Here is a 23,991-nt window from a genome sequence, read left to right as displayed (position 1 = left end):
GCTTCCTCACTTTATGTTGGCAGATATATCAAGAAAAGGTAACACATGTCGACTGCACAGCACAATATCTTCCTGTGCTTCAACATAAGAGGTTTCTAATGCCATAGACGTTAATGAACTTTCTGAAATCATACCATGCCCAGGCCGTAGTGACAGGCCTTCTTATCTTTTATGGATATTGTAAAGAGACGTTTATGAAAATTGTAAGTATGAGATTCTTTATTTCCATTTGTATAGGATGGGCCTTTCTCTGGTATAATGTGTATGGTGCTTATGGTGCTACTGATAGGCAAAGTGACTACAAACTCTATTTCTCTCAATTTAGGGCAAACTGAAGTTTATTTAGTGAATTGGGAGTTAAAGTGAATCTATCACCCCCTGATCACCTATCTAGGAGGTGTAATCACTGGTTAGATATAAACAAAAGTATTCAGGAAAACTTTTTGTTTGTTTGTTTCTGCCTGTATCTATATCACTGTACCACTGATATTGCCTGTATCACTGTGCTGTTGTCGAATTTGGTGAAGTAAGCATTTTGTGTAACTCCCATTGGCTTTAATGAGCGCTGTGCAAATACTGTAGCCCTGCGAGCTACTCTGTTTGCGTAACTTACCTGCCAGTGTTATGGAATCAGCATAGCTAATAAGCTAGATAAAATCTGTGCCCCTCTCATAGTAGAAAAATAAACCTTTTAATCGGTCAGCGTTTAGACCCCCGGGATCATTACAACTGAGAGAATTGTCTCTCTCTCTCTGAATTCCGTGTGCTAATACCAGCTATTTCTAGTTAGTTTAATAGAGGGGATTCTGAACACTCAGACCCCAGCCAATGAAAACTCTTGACATGGCGAGTCCAGCAGCACCACAGGTACCTTGGTGTATATATCGTATTTTTTTTGTATTTGAACATGGAATAACATTCCTCAGGGTCGTATTTACAGCTTGTTGTGCCCTAGGCACTAAACCTGAAGATGCCCCATCTCAGGGAGCATGGTTTCGGCCACATGCATTTCTCTACATTTAGGAACATTGCCTAAATAACATTTTTCATGGCTTTTAACTGCTTAAAACATAAACAAATTCCCACATTGAATCAATGATCAGAGCCGTCTGCATATTGTCATACCAGACATGAACAATTCCTCCATACACCCTACCCCCACCCCTTGAAAAGGCACCAGATTTACTGGCAAGTCTGAACGGTAGGTGAGAGACTAAAAAGATTTTTAAAAAGTTGTTTCTTTCCCCCTGCTCCCTGGTGCTGCCCCCCTGCAAGGTGCTACCCTAGGCACTGGACCACGGGTGCCTACTGGTAAATACGGCCCTGGCCCTAGGCACTTCAATGAAATACACCCCATTAGGGTGATTTCCCTAGCGTCAGAATTTCTTTGTCAGAATATGTGGATTTTGCAGCAAATTCAGCATGAATCATGGATTTCACCTCTATAGACAGAAAATTGTTAAATCAATTATAAATCTACAACATAATGAGTAGACTGGTGTGTCTGCCGGTTGGTCAATTTCATATCTGTTCTGATCCAGGTAGATTCAGTCAATCTGAACTACAACTGCTCTAACGGCAACTGTTCATTAAGAGAGTTAAATTATTACAGATAGAGGACTCTGAAATGCATAAAGAATAACAGAATGAAAAAGTCTAAAGCGCTGACGTTACTTTTTTAAAACATATTCTGCATACACAGATCCATATATCAGCCTACAATACTGTGCCAAAACACAGTGTTACCATGTCTTCCAGGGGCAATGACTATTCCTACATAGTGACATAACATATAGCAGGAGCCCTTGGTCACATGTTATTATTTCTTGATGGGTGAGCTACTACTAAAGCTTGATAATAACCCTAAACACAGAGAAAACAATGTTATTTCAAGGATATTTTATAACAATGATATACTGCACAAGTCTAAATATACTGAAAAATGCTTAAAGCGATTCTATATCCACAACCTGCCCCCCCCACACACACACACACACACAGACACAGACACACAGACACACACACCCAAACCGCTTGTACCCTTGGATAACTGTTTTTTATCCAATATCTGTCTTGAGGTCCGTTCGGCAGGTGATGCAATTATTGTCCTAAAAAACTATTTTAAACTTGCAGCGCTGTATCAAACTGGTGTGGCCTAGGGTGTCTGTGCTCTAGGTCTAAAACACCTCTCAGCTTCTGTTCCCTGCCCTCTTCATCATTAAAAAAGCCCCTGGGTAGGATTTCTCTTACTCATCACTTGTCTGAACACTGCACATGTGCTGGATCGTTAAGGCCCATGTTCAGTGCTTAGACGTGAATTAGAAGTGATGAATAGGAGAAATTCTGCCCAGGAGCATTCCTAATGATGAAGAAGGGGGTGCAGAGGTGTCGCAGGCCTTAGGCACAGACACTCTAGGCCACACCAGTTTGACACAGCGCTGCAAGTTTAAAAGATGTTTTTAGGACAATAACTACATGACCTGCCAGACGGACCCCAGGACAGATCTTGGATTAAAAGCAGCTATCTGAAGGTACAAGTGGTTTGAAGGGGTCAGATTGTGGGTACAGAGTCACTTTAATCTGCTAAAAATTGAGTCACTGCAACATGCGTGGCTGCTTATGATAATAAATGAATGGTGTATATCTCACTTAGACTTTAATGTAAAAAATTGTGAATGGAAAAATGTCACTTCCTCTTTATTAAACTTGATGGGATATTTTCAGTTCTTACCTAAATTTCATTCTAGGCAATAATGACAGAAAAAAAAGTATATAACATCTAATGTCATACATTGGCCCATATTTATTATGCCAAATGTGCCAAATTGTAGAATGTGCATCAGAACTTTCTGACACATTTTTAATGACATTTGCACCTTAAAGAATAGTAGAGCGCACCACACTAGACACTTTTCATTTTCACACACCAAAAGTGGCATGGCTAAAGATTGACCATGATTAAAGGAAATCTATTACCGGGCTAGTCCATACTAACCTCCATCCAAGTGCACTAAAACAGCTAATTTGCATATTACTATCTATATAAATACAATTACGTGCAGCAGATTGAAAACAGAAAGGGGTCAATGCAATGACCAGCACTACCACCAAGTTAGTATGGACTAACCTGGTGATACATTCACTTTAAGCCGCATCTGATTAGAATTATATTTTCTCTAATTTCTATGCCACATAAAAATGGTGCGTTATATCCCAAGATACAATTGGTATAAAAATGTTAAGACACTTTTAGGAAAATCTTCTATATGTGGCAATTATTTTTATAAATGGACATGTCAGAATAGTAAATTCATGCAGAAACTTAGACTGTCTAAAACAGGGGCGGGGAACCTCCGGCCCGCGGGCCACATCCGGCCCCTGAGACCTCCCGATGCGGCCCGAGGCCCGCAGCTCCCCTGTGATGCTCGCCGCTCTGCTGGGGAAGAAGCCGGCATACACCACATCCTCCGGTGTCTGTGACAGCTGGCGGACACCGGAGGATGCTGTCTGTGCCGGCTTCTTCCCCAGCAGAGCGGCGCGTGTCTTTAGTCTCCTGCGGGCCGCGCGCGATGACGTAATTTCATCGCGCGCCGCCTGCAGGAGAAGACCGGCACAGAGGTACTGGGAGAGAAGAGGACCTGGACTGCGTGGGAGCGGAGGTAAGGTGAGTGGGATGTTTATTTTTTTATTAGGGGGTTAACTAGGATCCCAGGTACATGATTGATGGGGGGGGACAACTAGGCTACCAGGGACATGACTGATGGGGGGGACAACTAGGCTACCAGGGACATGACTGATGGGGGGGGGACAACTAGGCTACCAGGGACATGACTGATGGGGGGGACAACTAGGCTACCAGGGACATGACTGATGGGGGGGGGACAACTAGGCTACCAGGGACATGACTGATGGGGGGGGGGGACAACTAGGCTACCAGGGACATGACTGATGGGGGGGGACAACTAGGCTATCAGGGACATGACTGATGGGGGGGACAACTAGGCTACCAGGGACATGACTGATGGGGGGGGACAACTAGGCTACCAGGGACATGACTGATGGGGGGACAACTAGGCTACCAGGGACATGACTGATGGGGGGGACAACTAGGCTACCAGGGACATGACTGATGGGGGGGGGACAACTAGGCTACCAGGGACATGACTGATGGGGGGGGACAACTAGGCTACCAGGGACATGACTGATGGGGGGGACAACTAGGCTACCAGGGACATGCCTGATGGGGGGGGGGAATAACTAGGCTACCAGAGACATGACTGATGGGGGGGGGGGAATAACTAGGCTACCAGGGACATGCCTGATGGGGGGGAATAACTAGGCTACCAGGGACATAACTGATGGGGGGGGGGGACAACTAGGCTACCAGGGACATGCCTGATGGGGGTTAACTAGGCTACCAGGGACATGCCTGATGGGGGGGGGGAATAACTAGGCTACCAGGGACATGCCTGATGGGGGGGGGGACAACTAGGCCACCAGGGACATGACTGATGGGGGGGACAACTAGGCTACCAGGGACATGACTGATGGGGGGGGGACAACTAGGCTACCAGGGACATGACTGATGGGGGGGGGACAACTAGGCTACCAGGGACATGACTGATGGGGGGGGGACAACTAGGCTACCAGGGACATGACTGATGGGGGGGACAACTAGGCTACCAGGGACATGACTGATGGGGGGGGGGGACAACTAGGCTACCAGGGACATGACTGATGGGGGGGACAACTAGGCTACCAGGGACATGACTGATGGGGGGGGACAACTAGGCTACCAGGGACATGACTGATGGGGGGGACAACTAGGCTACCAGGGACATGACTGATGGGGGGACAACTAGGCTACCAGGGACATGACTGATGGGGGGGGACAACTAGGCTACCAGGGACATGACTGATGGGGGGGGACAACTAGGCTACCAGGGACATGACTGATGGGGGGGACAACTAGGCTACCAGGGACATGCCTGATGGGGGGGGGGAATAACTAGGCTACCAGAGACATGACTGATGGGGGGGGGGAATAACTAGGCTACCAGGGACATGCCTGATGGGGGGGAATAACTAGGCTACCAGGGACATAACTGATGGGGGGGGGGACAACTAGGCTACCAGGGACATGCCTGATGGGGGTTAACTAGGCTACCAGGGACATGCCTGATGGGGGGGGGAATAACTAGGCTACCAGGGACATGCCTGATGGGGGGGGGGGACAACTAGGCCACCAGGGACATGACTGATGGGGGGGACAACTAGGCTACCAGGGACATGACTGATGGGGGGGGGGACAACTAGGCTACCAGGGACATGACTGATGGGGGGGGGATAACTAGGCTACCAGGGACATGACTGATGGGGGGGGGACAACTAGGCTACCAGGGACATGACTGATGGGGGGGACAACTAGGCTACCAGGGACATGACTGATGGGGGGGGGACAACTAGGCTACCAGGGACATGACTGATGGGGGGGACAACTAGGCTACCAGGGACATGACTGATGGGGGGGACAACTAGGCTACCAGGGACATGACTGATGGGGGGGGGACAACTAGGCTACCAGGGACATGACTGATGGGGGGGACAACTAGGCTACCAGGGACATGACTGATGGGGGGGACAACTAGGCTACCAGGGACATGCCTGATGGGGGGGGGGGGAATAACTAGGCTACCAGAGACATGACTGATGGGGGGGGGAATAACTAGGCTACCAGGGACATGCCTGATGGGGGGGAATAACTAGGCTACCAGAGACATGACTGATGGGGGGGGGGGAATAACTAGGCTACCAGGGACATAACTGATGGGGGGGGGGGACAGCTAGGCTACCAGGGACATGCCTGATGGGGGTTAACTAGGCTACCAGGGACATGCCTGATGGGGGGGGGGAATAACTAGGCTACCAGGGACATGCCTGATGGGGGGGGGGGGGGGGACAACTAGGCCACCAGGGACATGACTGATGGGGGGGACAACTAGGCTACCAGGGACATGACTGATGGGGGGGACAACTAGGCTACCAGAGACAGGACTGATGGGGGGGGACAACTAGGCTACCAGGGACATGACTGATGGGGGGATAACTAGGCCACCAGGGACATGACTGATGGGGGAGACAACTAGGCTACCAGAGACATGACTGATGGGGGGGGGATAATTAGGCTACCAGGGACATGACTGATGGGGGGGGAATAACTAGGCTACCAGGGACATGACTGATGGGGGGGGGACAACTAGGCTACCAGGGACATGACTGATGGGGGGGACAACTAGGCTACCAGAGACATGACTGATGGGGGGGGAATAACTAGGCTACCAGGGACATGCCTGATGGGGGTTAACTAGGCTACCAGGGACATGACTTGGGGGTTAACTAGACTACAAGGGGCATCACTGGGGGTTAACTACAATAGCAGGGGCACTAGGGGAACAATACTATGCCTTGTCCTGGGTGCTGCAAACCCCCGCTACTAACTGCCGCGCACGGTATGCGGCCCTCGAATGATTTTATTAATGCCCGACCGGCCCTCGACATGGAAAAGGTTCCCCACCCCTGGTCTAAAACTATATCCTCATTGTTTGTCTCATTTTCTTTCCTTGTTTCCCATACTTTGAAGGTTATGTGTCACCTAGATTTTCTTTTACTGATTAGAATCAAATTCTAAAAACATGTTCTTTTTCCTAATCTGTTTCAATTTTTTGATTGTAATGTTTTAATTTAATTTTTGCACATTATTAAGGGGGCATCTATCTTGCCTAAACTTTTACAGCATTTAGTGACATGCTTTAAGCAAGCCTCATGGACATAGACGATAATAGAAAGGACTTGTCCCCTTGAGATGAATGTGAAATATTAGTGAGCGCACTCTGTGACCTTTAAAGAGGTCATTCCACAGGGAGCTGCTATTTTCTTATACAGGTACTATCCAGCTGATGAAGTCACCTGATGCTGTAATGATGTACAGATCCCTTTACAGCAGACTGTTTTTTATCACCACAGACAGAACAGGAAGTCTCAGCTTAAGTGTAGACCTAGTGCTGAGAATGAAAACTGCAAGATATCAGGATTATTTTAGAATATACATAGTAAAATAGAAAAAATTACCAAAAATTATTTTAAAATATGTTTAATATAAAAGCTTGCTATAAATTTTAAAGCAAATGGCAATTTTCTAACAATACATTCCATTTAATGGAAAAGTAACACTACAGTATGAAGAACATCATATTCAAAATGTTGGATGCTGCTTGGCCAGTCTGTTACAATAGACTCCTGTTGTGAGGTAATTCTGTGCAGAACAGAGTTGCGCTGAAATCAATGGGATCCATTGTGTTGACTGGTTTGGAGCATATTTTGATCAAGTCTTTGTGCTCAGAAAATGACCCTTTGTTTAAAGTGTAATTATCAATGTAAGGCTATGTTCACACATCGTTTTTTTTTTCCAGCTCCATTTAAAATAACATCCGTCATTTTGAGGCCAAAATAACGGACGTTATTTAGCGGCCTAGCCTTCCCTTAGAGCAATGACTGGTGTTTGTACATTATTCTAGTTTGGGTTACTAATTGGCCTTTGGGTGCTGCTTCATTAAAAAGTCCATTGAATTTAATAGTAAAAACTGAGAAAGAGTGGTGAGAAATTGTGTGTGAACGACTAATAAAAAAGTCCCCTGTTTGCAAAAGACGTCCGAAAATAATGATAATTTTCGTTATTTCGATGTCTGCAGTAAAAACGTCCGTTATTCAATACATTGTGTGCATTGGACGTCCATCTTCTTATTGACTTCAATGCATTGCCATTGCAGTCAGCTAAATCGCGGCAAAAACTGACACTTTTTTAAATAACTAAAGTGGCCGCCTTTTCTCTATTTTTGACGTTGTGTAAACATAGCCTAACAGACTACTGACATGTAATAGCAACATGTTAGAAGTTAGTATCAGTGGGGGTCGGGGTGCTGAGACCTGCACTGATTGTTACAATGAATGGCAGAAGCACTCAGAAGTGCTCTCTGTTCCTCCTTATTTTCTCTGTGCTCAGCTATATTGGCAGTCTATGGAACTATAATGGAAGTCTATGGGACTTTTAGCTCCCTCGCTATGGAGACAAACTTCTGAGATGTTTTTATGACATTCAAAAGTTCATATTTTTATGTTGTATTTAAAGCGACTCTGTATCCAGAATCTGACCACCCCCCCACCCCCACCCCAAACCACTTGTACCTTCGGATAGCTGCTTCTAATCCAAGATCTGTCCTGGGGTCCGTTCAGCAGGTGATGAAGTTATCGTCCTAAAAAACAACTTTTAAACTGGCAGCCCTGTGCCCAACGGCCGTGGCCTAGATTGTGTATGCATTAGGCTGGCACAACCTCTCTGTCCCTCCTCCCCATCCTCCTCATCATTAGGAATGCTCCAGGCATATTCCTCACCTGTGTTAGCACAGCACATGGGCTGGATTGTTAAGGACCTGTGCAATGTTCAGAAAGAAGAAAATGTTTCAGTGGCATTTCTAATGATGAAGAGGGTGGGGAGGAGGGACGAAGGGGGTGGTGCAAAGTTAGGGCACAGATACTCCCATTTGGCACGGGGTTTAAAAGCTGTTTTTTAGGACAATAACTGCATCACCTGCCGAACGGACCCCAGGACAGATCTTGAATTAAAAGCAGCTATCCAAAGGTACAAGTGGTTTTGGGGGGGTCAGATTGTGGGTACAGAGTAAATAAAAATATAAATCATCCTTGACAGGAAGTTAAAAATAGAAGAACTACAAAATGTATATTGTCTACAGGTCCACAGCTCCTCCCTTTCTCTGTAGACAATGTACTATGCTCTGATGTTGCTGGATCTTGTGTCTGAGCTCTAGCCCCACCCTCTTGAGTAATGTCACCATCTTTGACATGCCCTGCCCCCCCCCCTCCTGCAATAGTCTGCAGTGAAAAAAATAGATGTTCTGTAACACAGCTTTGCAGTGCTATAGGAAGAAAGTAGGCATGGTGGGAGGACTATTATGAAGAGAAATTCTGGAAATTATAGTATTAAGCAGATGTTCAATAGGAAGTACAGAGCCAAGACCCCCAAAAGAAATTGATCTTTAGGAGCTTCAAAACTGGTGCAGATAATCAATGTTGTATATTTCTGCATTGCGTTTATTTATTTTTTTTCTGATATTGGAGCACCCCTTTAACCTCTTTAGGGCAAATGACGTATCGGTACCTCATGAAATTCACTGAGTAGATATAACGTATCCAAACATCAATATGCCGAGGGGCTCTTCAGACTAATAGCAGCAAGGCCCTCGCAGTCAAAGACAGGCAGCAGTTAGAGCATCTCTAAATACTGTTAAAAATACCTTGGAGAAATGTACAAAAAAAATTACAATCACAAATTGAAACAGATTAGAAAAAAATAATGTGTTTCAGTATCTAAATCTAATCAGTAAAAGATATTTAGGTGACACATTCCTTTTAAACGTATTGTAAAGAGCTCCTTCAGTTTACATGCCTCCCCTTTACTGTAAAACAAGTCTTATGCTGCTTTTATATATCCTGCTCATGCGGATCTGTATATCCTGGATCTCTGACCAGCCTATAGTAATAAGATAGTAAGATTTAGTACCAGTTTTGCAGCATTCCATAGATGAGGGAGTTACCAGTTTCTACAACAGTAGTGCTGACTGTTGCTTATTGTTACAAGGCTTCTCAGAACTGTGTTCTGCCAAACGGAGAAAAGACAATGATGCTCCACACTGAGACACTATACTCGGCTATGGCTCACATGTCTTGCAGTTTAGAGGTAGACGTTTACTTTGTTTTTATACCTATGAATCAAAAATGCAAATGTTTCATGAAATGTAAGGCCATTTTGCGCTGTACTAATATTATGTAATACAAATATAACAAGACACTATAGATATAAAAATATAGGATACATGATCTTTGTTAGATCAATATAGCCATATAAATATATCAGGCGACTACCTTCCTTTTTGTTTCAGACACAATACTGCAAGTAGTTCATGGAGCTGCCATTCACCAAGCTAGAAATAGCTTTCATTTTATTGGCTTTCATCATTTTCTCTCTCTTTTCCCTGGCATCCATCTACAGCGAGCCGGACCAAGGCAATGAAGGTGAGTTGACAAAGAGGATGCGTTGACACTTAGATGTGTAGCTGTTGTATTCTTTCACAAATATCCTATTAAGTGATGATATAGCTGGTACATGTTTTTATTCTGTGCTATTTTCTCTGTACTATGTTCACACATAGTATTTCCATTAGTCTTTTGGTCAGTCTTTTTTTCAAATAAAAATCAGGAGTGTAACTCACAGGGCAAAATTATAATGGAAAGATTTGCACAATTTCTGTGTTTTCAACCCACTTCAGTTTTTAGTTGTAAAAAGACTGACAGAAATACTATGTGTGAACATAGCCTTGGAAGCTGCAAGATAAGCCATCAGAATGACTACCTTTGGTGTGCCTAACTGCTACGCTAAACTAAAGGCCTAAGCTAGCTATTCATAATGCCAATCAGAATAAATGTGAGAAGCACTGAAGTGGTTTAGTGGTTCAGACACTTACTGACACACACATTACTGACTGACTTACTGACACACACATTACTGACTGACTGACTTACTGACACACACATTACTGACTGACTGACTGACTTACTGACACACACATTACTGACTGACTGACACACACACACACACACACACATACATACACAGACTTACAGATCAGTCTTCTCCCTCTCCGTCTCTCTCGGTCTGATCTCTATGTTGTAAGATTGAGGACCTGTGGGTCATGTGATTATAAAAAGCAATCAAAATATTTCTGTTACACCAATATATTAATAAAAACTAGAGTCGGGGCACTGTTCTAGAGACCCGTATGTTCTCATAATGTAAATAGGGGACAAGTAATAATATATTGACAACCCCCTTCCAGCAGTGCTTTTTAACTATAGTCCTCATGACCCACCAGCAGGTCATGTATACCCTAGGGATAAGATGGAGGTTACTGGACATAATAAGGAAGGATGGGGTTCTGATGAATTACTTACAGTATATGGTGCCCAGATGACAGCTCAATCTTTACAAAAGATCCTAGATTTCTTTTTCATAACACAGTGAATCCCTTTGATAAGCAAGAACCATGGGGGCATATAAAACTACTGGAAATGGAAGATGGGACCAACTTGACTACAGTTTCCATTTCACAGAACCAATTCTAGAGGAGTTTTATATATATATATATATATATATATATATATATATATATATATATATATAAAGCAGTACTAGATCTAATAAATCTGTGTTTATTTCAGTAAAGCCTGAAACAAATGTAGGTATTCTGCAGGTTTGCTAACTTTAATCACCAAGGGCAATTTTATTTTGTTTTTGCCCTTCATTCAGATGAGAATGTGAAGGATCTATACTACCTCGGGCCAGATTACCACTTTATAACAATGATTTTGTTACTATAGACAAAAATATTTATTAGAAAAAGAGGATTTTAAATGAAAATCATTGTTTACCTTACAAATCTGAACAGCTGCCCATGAACTAGTCAGGAATAATAAGGAGAGTAATATGTTATACCAGCGTTATTGTATGCTACATATCTTGCATTCTATTCTGGTATAATTTTTACATTAAGGGTAGCTTCAGATCTGCAGCAGATTTGATCTAAATAACTGAACACAGATTAAAATCTGCACCATCAAATCTGCTGCAAATCTGCGGCTGATCCTGTACAAGGCTATGTTCACGCAACGTATATTTCCGTAAAACCCACGGCCGTTGTACATTATTATTTATTATTACTAAAATATATGTGCCTTTGCTGCCTATGGGATTCCGGCCGGAGCGTATACACATAGTATACACTCCGTCCGGGATCCCTTGCATCGTCGCAAAAAACTGACATGTCAGTAAATTGCGGCCGCAGAAAACCATGTCAGTGCACACTTTTGAGCAAGCGGCTCCGGGCCGCTCACTCCATAGTGTGATGTGGGGAGTTCTGATGCGGGAGCACACGGATGCGCGCGCATTAGAACTCTGTGGCTTAAAAGATCATCCGGCTGGTACTGCAGTACCGGCCACATGATCTTTTCAGACACTAGCCGTGTCCCAGAACGGCCGGTCTCTAACACAGTATGAACATAGCCTAAAGCAATCATTTTATCAGTCCTGTAGAAATAACAACATTCACCCCCCTATTAACTCCAGGAAGCCTTGGAAAATTCCAACCTTGTCAGTTCACACAATAGAGCGAGCAGCTCCAGCCGCACGCTCTATTGTGTGCTGTGGGGAGTTCTGATGCGGGTGCACACTGATGCACCCGCATCAAAACTCTGCAGCCCGAAAGATCATCTAGCCGGTACTGCAGTACCTTCCGGAATGATCTTTTCAGAGATCGTCCTTGCCATGACCCGGCCGGGTCACGGATTGGCCGGTCTCTTACAGCATGTGAAAATAGCCTAAGGGTGCATTCACATGTACAGGATCTGCAGCAGATTTGATGGCGCAGAATTGAATCTGCAGCAGATTTAATGGCCCAGATTTGGTTTGCTTTGAATCTGCAACTTCAGTCTGTGCCATCAAATCTGCTGTAGATCCTATACATGTGAACGCACCCTTAAGCTATGATCACACTATGTAACTTTCGTAATAATCACGGGCGTTGTAAGAACATGATTACTACGAAACTCACATAGTGCTGCCTTCTAAGGAATCGTGGCTGGAGTGTATACACATGGTATACACTCTGGCCACGATCCCTAGCGTCGCGGCAAGAAACTGACATGTCAGTTTTCTGAGGCCATTATTCACTAAATAACAGCGGCAGAAAACCCTGTCAGTTCACACAATGGACCGTCCAGCTCGGGCTGCACGCTCCATTGTGTGCAGCGGGGAATTCGGATGGGGGCGCGCACGGATGTGCCTGCATCAGAATTCAGCAGCCGTACAGATCATTCAAAAGCAAGCCGGATCATGGAGCAAGTAATGTATATGCTCCACCTGGCGGGGGTTAATGTTGCAGTCTCCTGACATAACGGCAGTGCAATGTATGGCTTCTCATAGACATTACAGGGCAGGGATCCGCAGCAGATTTTGCTGTGAATTCACAGCGAGAAATCCACTGCGAATCCACCCTGTGTGTTTGCAGCCTAAGGCTATGTTCACACTGCGTATTTTTCCAGCCGTAGTGCGAACCACACATAGTTTTGAGGTTGATGCGTTCGCTTGAAAGCATACGATATACGCCCGCACAATGCACACTACGTATGAGCTTACGGCCGGATCGTATATGGCGCCGTGAAAAATGAACAAGACCATTGTTGAAACTCACGGCCGTGGATTTCCATGCGGTTCCATACGAAGTATTATTTCAGCCAAACTGAACTTGATTTTTTGATCCAAAAGGTTCTGTGTGGTTTAAGGGGCTGGGCGAAGATTTCCAAGTAAATGACCTGTTTCAGATCGATTCGAAACAAGCTAGGGAAGCATAACTGTACTACGGGCGTATGTTCGCGGTTCGTACGCATCCCATACTCATACGCAGTGTGAACATAGCCTTAAGCTATATTTTTGTATATTTTGTACAACGGCCGTGTTTATTACGAAAATATACATTACTTGGCTGTCTATGGGATTCCGGTCAGAGCGTACACGCATAGTATACACTCCGGCCTGGATTCCTAGCAGCACCGCAAACAACCCACATGTCAGTTTTCTGCGGCCGCTATTCAGTGAACAGTGCCGCAAAAGAAACATATCAGTGCACACTATGGAGCGAGCAGCTCTGGCCGCTTGCTCCACAGTGTGCTGTGGGGAGTTCTGATGCGGGCGTGCACGGATGCGCCCACATCAGAACTCTTCGGCTTTAAAGATCATCCAGCCGGTACTGCAGTACCAGCCGGATGATCTTTTCAGAAATCGGCCTCTTACATAGTATGAACATAGCCTAAAGCAATAATTTTATCAGCCCTGTAGAAATAACAACATTCACCCCCCTATTAACTCCAGGAAGCCTTGGAACATTCCATTTTTATTTAGTTCTAATTTATTTTTTTGTTTTGGTTTCTCAGAATGTTCTGGGTAATTGTAATTTCCCTGCTGTGTTAGGTTTGTATAAAATTAACATATCTCTGAATTTAACATAATATTCTCATCACTCTACAATAAACACTAAAACATGCACTATAACAGCTTTACAATTTATGTATGAACTATTAAACTGAATGGGGACAATAAAAAAGACTGACACATTTTTAATTTTAAAATAAATAATACTGACAGAAAATGACATTTCTAACACTTGTTTTCAAACCTTCTACTGCTTCTATCTTTATAAAATGAATTCTGAAATATTGCAATTTATAACACTGGTCACTCCAACACAACAGGCTACGCTCCAAATTACAGCTTAAAATAAATCTAAATGCTATCACCTTATTATCACCAACAAATGGAGGATTCCTTGCTAGAGATCCATTCACACATGGCAAAAAAGGTTCACGCTAGGTTCCAAAAGATCATAAACTGTTTATAATTACAATGACATCTAGGATTAATGATAAAACTGCTCTTTATCCAGATATGTGTTTTTACACCACACAACTAATCGAGTAGCCGGGCCACAAGAACGATCCATGTATCACTTGTGCAGCACTGGAATCCTGGGTTAAATCCCCCAAAGGCAACTTCTGCAAAGAGTTTGTATGTTCTCTCCATGTTTGTGTGGGTTTCCTACCACACCCAAAACGTACAAATAGGTGAATTAAAATTTTGAGCCCTAATGTTGACAGGGACCAAAACTGACAAACTATGTAAAGTGCTGCGGAATCAGTTGGCGCTATACAAATAAAAGAATTAATATTATATGCAGTCGGTAAACAATGATTTACTGGCCTGCTCAAAAGATACGATCAGCCAAGAATCAGGTATTTTCCCGCTCCTCAGTAGATCGCTGACACTTTTGACCAAATTAAAAGCACAGAAAGGCTCTGTTCACATAATGTTGTAATTCAGTGGATGGCCGTCATTTAATAGCAAATATTTGCTGTTATCTTACAACGGCTGTTGTATTAAAATAAAAACAGTTATTTACCGTTATATGGCGGCCAGTCACTCAATTTCAACATTGTGTGGACAGAGCCTTTCTGTGTATTTAATCCACTCCTGGTTTTGGTTGCTATGAGGACCTGACATGAGGACCAAATACTGCCTGAAATATACTGTGTATGAACCCAGCCCATGGCTGTACACGTTTTCCAGGACTCCTTTGGGTAACATCCAATTTCTCCAGACACCGGGACTTGAATGCCAAGTGTTTGTGTTTGGCCACATGGCCAAACCCAAACATTTTTCCAATGTTCGCTCATCACTATTAACATGGAGGGACATCAATATGAATTAAAACATGCTGCTATCATTGCACCACATCTTTGGGGCTTATAGAGAAGGCAAAGGAGCATAAGCACCAGCAAGTGTCATTGAAGAGGAGGCGGAAGTAGGAAGCCTGTCAGAGACTGGGAGGGTGTAGCCTATGTCATGTTGCAATGTGGGCAAAAGAGCTATACTGGGTACTAGAAATGAGTGGTCATGTTTGGGACCAGAAATGAAAGGTAAAGCCACAATGGGGTTCAGGAATAAGAGAGAGGAAGCCATCCTGGAAATTATGTATAAGTGGAGCAACCATCCTAGGAACCAGGTATGACAGGGTAGGACATGCTGGGACTAAGAATAGGAGGGGAGACATGCTAGGGACCAGGAAGAGATGGAGAGCCATGCTGGGGATAAAAACTGAGATTAAAAAAGTAAATAAGACATCTGAAATATAACATGTACAGCACTGCCTTAGGCCCTATTACAATAAGCCATTATCGTCCAAACATGGCTGATTATTGGCTGTTACGGCCGATAATCTATTAGTGAAATAGCTTCTGTTAAAAGGCAACAGTCAGATGACATGCACGATGTCGGCTGATCCTTGTCTTTCAACATATTGAAAAAAAAAATTGAATGATAGCGACGGTCTGCTGGCCGTCGCTCAATGCAACAGGAGTGGTGGCAGCAGACTGCCACTATCTACTATAGGCTCCCCTATGGGCAACTGTGGAGCCCCTTCTGCAGTTTCCCTGTCAGTGTGTGCAATAGTGCCAGCAGTGAGCGGGGAACGAGGAGCAAGCGAGCGCTGACCTGACAGTTCAGCGCTTGCTTGCTTCCCCAGATCGGCCCGTGTAATAGGGCCCTTAAGCTAGATAAGGCTGAGTTTACAACACATTAATAAGGTGCGCCAAGGTATACATCAGCATCCAGTCAAAAAGTGTATGCCGACATATTCCTTTATCTAGGAAAACTTAATAACATGGTGTGCTATGCTATTAAATCCCACTAAATCAGAATACACATGTGGGACGATGGAGTGAAACACTGATTTGAAGGGACACCACTTTGTCTACGAGGTGTGAGTTCTATTTTGCATATCCTTTCTTTCCTTGACCTTCAGTGTAAGACTCCTTTGACTCCTTTGAAAAATGGCTGTTTATGATGTATACAGAGGGAGGGGAGCTGCTCTAGTAAAGACCACAACTGCTAAATCAAGACTAAAATCAATGAAGGAGAAAAAGAATGCAAGAATTATACCTAGATCTTCTCTTTATCATAAACTTTGCAGTTGTGATCAAGGATGTTTTCCTGGCAACCCAGCTCCATGACAGCGATTATAAATGGAGTTAAGCTTCATGCCTATTTTATGTTTTCTATAGTCGGCTAGAAGGAGTGGTGAATACAATACATAACCGGAGAGCCGATCATATCTACTTGTTTTTCTTCACTATAGAAACACCAGGACAGGAAACACATTGCTACACAAACACTGAAATAAACACATGCCGAGAATTAACTTATTAACTGGACGATAAACAGGGCTGAACAAATTCACCCAGTGTAGGGGCAAAAGTCATGGGAAGACTGGATGACAGTAAAAGCAACCAAATTTATTGGATTCCTGACACCGTCTGCTTAGACACAAACACATCTGAAGACTACATGAAAGAATAGTTCCATGGAGCAGAAAGTCATTACCAAAGTGCTAGTTATACAGCAAGGTATCACTATTGCCAGCAGCTGCAGAGCATGAATAACCATTCATCTCAATTGGATTCAACGCCGTCATTCATTATTTTAACCCGAAAAGGGCAGGGGGGGGTTGGGCGGGCAGGGGATTGACTTTGGCAAATTAATTTCTTACCCCCAAAATAAACAGACACAGCAATAAACTGACTGGACAATATATTTCTAGTCTATATATGCAGAAATGAACAAAAATACAGTTGGTCAATCCAAAACCTAATCGAATGGCCCCGTTATCTAATTCAACAGAAATAATTTTCATTATTACCGGCCAAGATGAACTTCAATGACACCGGCCGTTCTGTGACACGGCCAGGTCACAAAATGCCGGTGTTATACGGCATGTGAACCTGGCCTTAATCTGTGTGAATTGCACTGCTAAACCAACTCAATGTTAATATGGCTATAGTGTATACAACACATACTGAAGCAAAATCAATATTAGAAATAATATAAAATTTTATTAAACATATATATTTATAGATATAGATATAATGTTGTATATTGTTTTGTTTGTTTTTTTTATCTGTCCGTGAGGCCTAAATGCGCAAAAGAACTAAAAAAAAAAAAAGGTTCTTTTGTTAAAAAAATTTTCTCTATACATTATTATAGTTTTTCAAATTGTAACATCTAAATGATAGCCCGCTGTACTTTTACTAGTTCTTTCAACTCATAAAATCATACCTAGTGCATACAATAGTTGTGATGGTGTAAAGATCCCGCTATTGCTATATAAAATACTGAAACATGGAAATCTAGCTGTTTTATACTATTGTAACACCTCCAATAACCAGTAGAGGGCAGAGTAACCATCTATTACATTGACAAACTTCAGATGTCACCAGGCCTTTTCACTTTCATGGACCCAGTAATCCCCACCTAATACAGAGCTAACAATACTAATAAAACCCCAATAAGTATTAATCTTCTTCAAACAGATAATAAAATTAATGGCAGATAACACACATGATAGCACAACCACACTGCCTACACACACTTTCATCTACAAAGCATGAAGTCTGGTACATGGACAATAAATCTTGATAAATGCAGAGATTAATGGTAACGGTAGTAATTCTTCCTATAAATATATATGTGTATTGGCGCAGTACATAAAATGAAGTAATTGACAGTTTTATGAACTCGTAAACTGATTTGTAGTTTATAAGGAAAATAGACAGTTAATAAGGACCCTTAACTATGGCTCCTGCAATAAATGTCATTGTTAAGATTTAGAGAAATGGTTGCCATTTTAACGCAAAAGGTGGGGAGGCACATGTGTATTAGACTGGGAGCTGTTTCAGATTTATTTTGTAACAGTTTGACCTTAAGTGCAAAACCTTACTGTTCCTTTGTAAAAAGTCATTCTTTTGACAATATGGCGGGGGGGGGGGGGGGGGGGGTTATCAAGATCGGCATCCTCCGCCAGCACATAAGCACACATAATTTATGTAGAGGCGCACACTGGAATGTTATCTGTCACTGCTGTTATGGACAATCTAAATTAATTAAAAAGTTGTACTGTTTATGTGTCAGAGCCCTTAGGCCGGGTTCACACTAAGCAAAACTAGTGGATTGCCGTGAGCCTCCCTCTCATAATGGGAGTCTATGGGAGGCGCGCGCTCCTGCTCTGCCCGCGCTGAAGAATGAACATGTTCATTCTTAAGCACGGAGACACGCTGTGAGAACAGCAGCGCGCGCCTCCCATAGACTCACATTATGAGAGGGAGGCTAACGGCATTCCGCTAGTTTTGCTCAGTGTGAACCCGGCCTAAGGGCTCTGACACATAAACAGTACAACTTTTTATTTAATTTAGATTGTTTGTCCATAACAGTAGTGACAGATAACATTCCAGTGTGCACCTCTACATAAATTATGTGTGCTTATGTGCAGGTGGAGAATGCCGATCTTGATAAACGGAATTCCGCTAGTTTTGCTCAGTGTGAACCCGGCCTTAAGCAGAAACGCTCCCAAACCGCAATGCTTTATGGTTTACAGGGGGAATAAGGTTTTTGCTTTTAGTGTGTAGGGCTCCATTTCCATCAACTGTCTATAGAACATGTTACCTGAAGCATTCTGGAACACCCAGGTGCTCTACATCAATCCTGAGATGGGCCGCAAGTGATTTTCTAAGTCTGTAGATTCCTTCCTCTAGCGGATCCCATTGATTTCTATGAGAGGATGTGTAAAAAAAAATCTAGGTCTGCACTAGGACATATCCTTTTTTTCAGCATTGGTTTGAATAAAGAATACGGAAATATGGATCCATACATTACGGTATGTGTGAATAAGGCCTAATATGGGACACACAGAAGAGATTTTAAGATGCCCACTCCTAAAAGGAACAACAATAATCCAACATTACTTTAGTTTCAATGGATTAATGTATCTGCAGAGCTTTAGCAGTGCTTTTCTAGTTGTTTTGGAGCTTTATGTATATCAAATCTTCTGAGGTCTAGTAAAAGTTGTTTGCAACTATTCCTTTCGAGAAGAACAGAATAGTCAGTAACCAGATCTATGTGTATCTTAATCAACGGGCAAAGTAGCTATTACATGGCCCAGCACTGATCTCATAGATTGGCATTTGTATGAAGACCAAGACCATTGTGCAGTGAGGGCTTCAGAAACAAATGTTGGATCATTTGCATGGCCCTTTGCTTCCATCATTCATCAGCTGCATATTCCCTATAAGACAGGAGATGTTCTACGACTAAAGATGTTTATTGGCAAGCCAAAACGAAGTGATCAGCTGACAAATCAGCATTTATGTAATAATCGCTCAGTGTAATAGGGCCGTTATATAGCAGACAACATATAATTAGTAATCAATGTAGAAATCCAGAAAATCTCTCATATTTTCTTGCAACTATAGAAGAGTGCTCGCTATTTCAAAATTGGTCATGACCAGTTTTGGAATATCTTACACATGATTATGGAAATTACTATGTCAGAAAGTTATATAGATTTGCAATTTATTTCTATTTAAAAATCAGAAGTTTTCCAGTACTTATCAGCTGCTGTATATCCTGTGTATTGTGTATTCTTTCCAGTGTGACACAGTGCTCTCTGCTGCCACCTATGTTCATGACAGGAACTGTCCAAAGCAGTAGAGGTTTTCTATGGGGATTTTCTGCTGCTCTGGACAGTTCCTGGCAAATCTAAATAACTTTATAATTCTATGACACCAGTTGATTTGAGAGATTTTTTTTTTTTTTTTGCTGGAGTACCCTTTAAATAAGGTTTATTTGCAAAGGTATATTAAAAAAAAAAGGTTTTAATCATTCCTTTGTGATTATAAATTAAAAAAAAGTAAAACATTCCAGCTTTCACACTGGCCACAGGACCTTAATACCATAGTCAATAACTGTTCTTCATTGCCTTGTAGACTATTGTACTGCTAGGCCAAAGCAGGATGACAGCACTGCATGCATTTACCAGATTACTCCTTGGTTTTAGGGAAGGGTGGAAAGGGTCCAAAATAACACAGCACCTAAAAAAAGAGACATATTGCCATCCGAATTTCTCTATTCTGCACCTTGAGACTTTGGGAACAGAAAATCAAGTGATCAACATATAAGTAAGATATCAAAGAACAATTTTTTAACTACATGGTCTATTTCTATTAACAGAGAAAAATGTGCCCCTTCAAACAAAGGAGTCCATGGTGAAAAAGAAAAAGAAGAAAAGAGAAAGCTCCAGCAGCGTTGGGGTAGTAGAGATAGTATAGAGTGATGGTTTACAGAGGAGATGGGACTGGATGGTAATTACAATGGATACGGGAAATGGCTGCCTGGAATCAGGTAGATGAAGGACGAGCCGGACTGAATACTGACCACTGATGGGACACCAAACAGACATGACTATGAGAAATGACAGACTGCATCCTAGACAAGTGGCTCTGGCACCTTTTATTCCTTCTCTTCATGACCTTCAAACAAAGTGTTGCTTCATCTCAATCACACAAACTGCGAAGGCTTCAGATAAAGGATGTGTTTACTCAGTCCCTCAAATAGGAAATGTTTTTCTAATTGAATTGGTTTTAAATATTTCTTATGCTGAACACATTTACAATCAATGAAGGAATAGTTTTTTTTATTCTTTATGCACTCCATGTACTTTTTTACTTAACATATTCTGTAGATCAATAAATGTTTAATTATCTTTATTATGCTGCTTTGCCATCAAGTTTCCTTATGTAGATGAATGGATTTAATTATTCTGCAATTTATTCTACATATTGTTACCAAGAAAAACAGAAGAAATGAATAAAAGAATCAATTAGATATCAGGCACAATAAGAAAAGGCAAAAAATGTTGTTTTTTTCAGTTTATTAGCCATTCTTTATATAGTGGTACCATATTCCACAGTGCTGTACAAAGAATGCATTTATTCGCATGAATCCCTTCCCACAGTGAAGCTTACAATCACAATGCAAATGTACTCATGTTTGGGCCAGATCTACCTACACAAATTTAAAGTATGAGAAGAAATGTAAAGACAAAACAAAAACTGACATTTAAAGCCATGCAAATATTACCCTAACTAGATGTATGACTTAGCTCACTACAGTGTATTATCAGGTGTTATTCTATAGAGTATCAAAGGGACACAGTGACTTTATTTATGTACTAAGGGTGGAATGCTCTGAAAGAAACCAGGTAGCTGCATATCTTTGATACTAAGGTTCTATGGATTCAGCGTCATGGTCACTATGGCCAATCAGGGGCAAAACTACAGCTTTAACATATAGATTATCTATTGGGAGTTATTTAGCGGGTGCTGAATCTGATCAAGTCTATAACAATATTGCATGTAAGGTAAATGGTCTTAACACTTTTAAAGGGGTTAGTCACTTTATAGTAAAATTGTTTTGTGTGTAGTATAAGTAAGTGTATTCACAGTCCTTACTGACAGCAGCTTCCTGTGTACCTCATAGAGCTGAAGTTAGACTCCCCTCCTCCAGGCTGTACTGTTCTGCTCTGTGGTGAGTCTGTCTATAAGATAGCCGACATAGAGGAGTATGTAACCATACCCCGCCCCCAGTGTCCTCCATAGGCATATATAGGCTCAGTGGTGGACACTGGGGGACAGAATGGTCACATGCTTCTCCATGTCGGCCATCTTATGGACAGCCTCACCACAGAGCAGGGCAGCAAAGACTAGAGGATGTAAGTCTTATTTTAGTTTTCTGGGGTACATAGGGAGCTGCTGTCAGTATATACAGTGAGTACACTTATTAATACAATACACTGAATAATTGTAATTTAAAGTGATCAACCCTTTTAATGTGTTGGGACTTGGGGGCATTTTTGCTGTGTGGGAAGATAAAAAGGGCACCTTTACTAAGTAGGGGGCACTAGGGAGAGTAAACAAACAATATTACTATGATTACTATGTATTGAGGGCACACTTACTGTTCGGGGGTACAAAAAAGAGGAACTATTACTGTATTGGGGCACTTTTACTGTGTGGCCTTCAAAGACAGACACATTGTGAGGAACCATTACCATCTGCTACATTATCTGTTTGACATTAATATTTCTGGAGTAACCATCTGTACAACACTATTATTTGTGAAGTACAGACTTTAGGGGCACTTTACTATACATCAGGTATAATAATGTGGGCATCTGAGAAAGCAGCAGGGGCATTATTAGGTAAAGCTACAGAATGGTATTGTTAAAGGACAGGACAGCATGAAAATATATTGGATAGAGTAGGAAAAAGGAGCCAAATTTTGCAGATATTATTTAGTTTTAATTGCAATGATAAATAGATCAGTTAGCCAAACTCAATGCTTTTAGTGAGACTGGCCAAATTCCGGATTTCTTCGGATTTCATAGTTTAAAGCATCTATATGATACGGGGGTGGTGTATTTGGTTGAATTTAGGGATCTACATGTCAGTAACACAATTATCTTTTCGATATCTCAAAGTCAATTCTTTTTTTTTAGACGTCAATATTCACCATTACAGGGTCTATGCAGGAAACTCACCATTACAGGGTCTATGCAGGAAATTCACCATTACAGGGTCTATGCAGGAAACTCACCATTACAGGGTCTATGCAGGAAATACACCATTACAGGGTCTATGCAGGAAACTCACCATTACAGGGTCTATGCAGGGAAAAGGTCACAAATGCAGTGAAGGAGCAGCAGTAGAGTAAGTAAGGTCACAAATGCAGAGAATGCAGGAGAGTTTTATTCTCCACAAATGCACAAGGTATATTTGTGCCTCAGGATAACACCTATGTCATATACACTCTCACAAGGGAGACAGTAAAGTACTTATATATCTGTAGACAGGGCCGGCTCCAGGTTTTTGTGGGCCCTTGGGCGAGAGAGCCTCAGCAGGCCCCTTTGTATAGCACACCTCGGGGCACACCTACCAAATAAAGTTTGACAAAATACCGGAAAAAAACGTAATTCAGTAACTCACAGGTGACGTCTTCTTTGATCTGAGGCGATCGTTCTCCGTTTCCTCTCCATCTGGCCCAGACCTCCATGATGATATCTTCCAGCTAAAATTCATCTCTTCGGGACCTGTCAGACAAACATCTCAGGCTCCGCACTTTTCCAGCAACTTCCTTCCCTTTTTCCCACCCATAGACTCCTATACAGTAGTAACTCCGCTGTTTGGTGTCATGTGCAGTAAAGTAAGGAGGTTTGTAGGTCCCACGCTGTGCCCCCCATATAGTACTAATGCCCTCTGTCCCCATAGTAATGCCCCCTGATCTGTCCCCATAGTAATGCCCCTGCTCTGCCCCATAGAAATGCCCCCTGCTCTGCCCCATAGAAATGCCCCCTGCTCTGCCCCATAGTA

The 23,991-nt window shown here is 42.5% G+C and overlaps 1 long non-coding RNA gene across 1 annotated transcript; it reads left to right on the top strand.

Annotated features, from left to right (window-relative positions):
• On the top strand, positions 1 to 20,857 carry LOC138796880 (uncharacterized). The gene is made up of 3 exons (XR_011363834.1): positions 1 to 203; positions 10,124 to 10,146; positions 20,795 to 20,857. It is a non-coding gene; the product is annotated as an uncharacterized lncRNA (long non-coding RNA).
• Positions 20,858 to 23,991: the final 3,134 nt, after the last annotated feature.

The sequence above is a fragment of the Dendropsophus ebraccatus genome, chromosome 7, assembly GCF_027789765.1.
Source record: "Dendropsophus ebraccatus isolate aDenEbr1 chromosome 7, aDenEbr1.pat, whole genome shotgun sequence".
NCBI classification, from domain to species: domain Eukaryota; kingdom Metazoa; phylum Chordata; class Amphibia; order Anura; family Hylidae; genus Dendropsophus; species Dendropsophus ebraccatus.
Note: the sequence above shows the minus strand (reverse complement) of the source record. Positions and strands in the feature narration are given on the sequence as shown.